The sequence below is a fragment of the Euprymna scolopes genome, chromosome 17 (assembly GCF_053919585.1).
Source record: "Euprymna scolopes isolate OS-2025 chromosome 17, ASM5391958v1, whole genome shotgun sequence".
Taxonomy (NCBI): Eukaryota; Metazoa; Mollusca; class Cephalopoda; order Sepiida; family Sepiolidae; genus Euprymna; species Euprymna scolopes.
Window position 1 is genome coordinate 3824695 of NC_136498.1, and position 2484 is coordinate 3827178.

The following is a 2484-nucleotide window of genomic DNA, read 5'->3' on the forward strand; positions in this document are numbered from 1 at the left end:
TTGATTGCTGTTGTTTTTCCTTTCATGTGATGCTTTTACATACTGCTAATATATAAAAGTGCATATCATTTTCATCACAGAATACAAAATCGATTTCACAATCTAGTGGATAAAGGTCCCTTTTGTTGTAATGTAATTGTTACGTGTCAACACTCATGACCCACACGTTGTATGCAGACAGTTGCAAGGAAATAAAGACAAGGAACGAACTTGACTCAGTTTTTTTTTCCAGTTAAAACAACAGACATTTACTTACAGGTACTTCCTTGTCTCTTGTTCAAAAGTCTTCTCATACTCCAATCTGCTTAAGAAGACTCTGCGGTGTAGAATGTGTGGTACTCTGTCTTTGTCCGGCCATGTTTAGGACACATCTTTCTTTGTCACTTTCGGGCCTTGTGTGTAAAATGTCTATTTCTCACCTTCTCGGCCACGTTTTTCTTTTTTTTTTAATAATTTTTATCTTTCCTTCTTCCCCCACTGTGACGTCACCTAGCATGCAATATCAACATACGTTGGCTGCTGCTGCTGCTATACCGACACCCGTTCCCGACAGCTTCTTTTTGGCCTTTTGGTCAAGATCAAAGTGTAGTATCTGTTCTTCAGATGCTGCACTTCATTTTCTTGTTCTCTTTCGGTGGAGGAGAAATTCTTCACGACTGAGACAATTTTTATTTTTGTACCTTTTCTCCACGTTAAAAAACGACCCTGGTGTCTAACTCTGTCCCGTGGGGAGGCATAGTAAATAGGTACAACATGTTGTTAGACTCTCTCTACTTGATCGCTATTTTCATATGAAAATGCTTGACTGTGCTTCGATCTCTGGTTCCTTTATGTAAGGCATTCACAGCAAGAACTCGGTTAGGTTAGGGTTGAAGTTAAAAACAATTTTATCCACAAATAAAAAAATTCTATTTTTAGGATTACTGTTTCCATTTCAATTCTGGTTGCTCCTCCCTATGCTAAGAATATTTTTTGATAACATTGTTTAAAAAAGTTCTTCTTAGCATGGATAGGAGGTGCAGCTTTCTTTACCTATTCAGTACTTTCACCTAACAATTTAATAAACAAAAGATACTGCAAAAAAACAAAGGAGCAATCGGAAAGGAAGTGGAAACAGTGAATGTAAAGATAGCCAAAAATTGAGACAACTCCCCTTAAAAAAAAAGGGGGGGAAAAAAAACAATAAAAAGAAATAAGATGGCTTTCATTTGCTTCAGAAAGTTCTGGGACGAACTCGGGATTCTCTGTTATTGACAGAGAAATGACTCCATAAAATCTAAAATCCTCTAGGTGCCGCAAATGTCACACATTTTTTTACAACAAATTCAAACAAACAAAACATATTTTTTCTTTTCTACTTTTTGTTTGAAGAAAAATTTAAAACCTGTTTTTATGATTGCATTTTTAAAATTTGTAAGGCTTCTAATTAGTTTATTCCGACATGCCCATAATTTCTTATACTGCTTTACAGTGCAAGGAAAGCAACTCCAATTTTTATATCGAAATTATTTCCCATAATGACAATCTATTTTTTCTATGTACAATGGACGAAGGTTTAATTATTAATATTTATTTTTTAATCTTTCAACAATTCATTATGTGAATGATACAAAACGTAGCATTTTTGCAATCGTCGTCATTGGTTCATGGAAGATAACTCTTTTAATAAGCGAATCCTTCAAATTTTCATATGAGAATTTGGGACGATAATTTCATAGTTACATTTTTTTAAATTAAGAAAACACAATTTATTTACAATATCACGGCAGCTTATATTTGGATGAATGCCCCGGAAAAGTCACTTCTGATTAATTGCGAGGGGCAGGGGGAAGGAAAAAGCAACATTAATTGCAGAGAAATTATTATTTCTTCAACTAGTTCATTTTTACTACTTTTTTTTATTAAGAAAAAAAAGCAACTTCGAGAAATTGTAAGGGGAAAATATATATAATGTCGTTCATTAAGTTCTTTCCATGTTTGCTTACAATATCACGTCAGCTGATATTTGGGTTTGACGATGAATGCCCTGGAAAAGTAACTTCTGATTAATGTTTATCAGTTTTAAAATAGTCTGTTATCCTGAAAAACAGCCAAGTTCATTGTCTTCAAAAAGATGCAACTATTTAAAAACGCAATAATACAGGGTGACCCCAAAAAAACAAAAGCTAAATGGAGGCAATCTAGAACATATGCTGTAGAACAGAAAAAAAAAAGGGCCAAATACCCTTGTGTTCTGATGTGATGTTTTGAATATAATAAACCAGTTATGACCAAAGTTTCATTTCATTCGGACAAAACACTAAGAAACAGGGCCTAATTGGAGTTGGTGCCCGTTTTTTGGGGGTCACCCTGCAATTGCAGATTGAAATGTAATATTTGTTAAGCAAGTGCAACGTCATTTTTTAATGTAACAAAGTTTCTAACACGAAAAAAATAAAAAATAATTATATGTTCTTTTTTTATTTTCTCCTTTTTTATATGAGA

At 33.7% G+C, this 2484-nt stretch overlaps 1 pseudogene; it reads left to right on the forward strand.

Moving 5' to 3' along the window:
- Positions 1-549: 549 nt before the first annotated feature.
- Positions 550-770, forward strand: LOC145297255 (U2 spliceosomal RNA; annotated as a pseudogene).
- Positions 771-2484: the final 1714 nt, after the last annotated feature.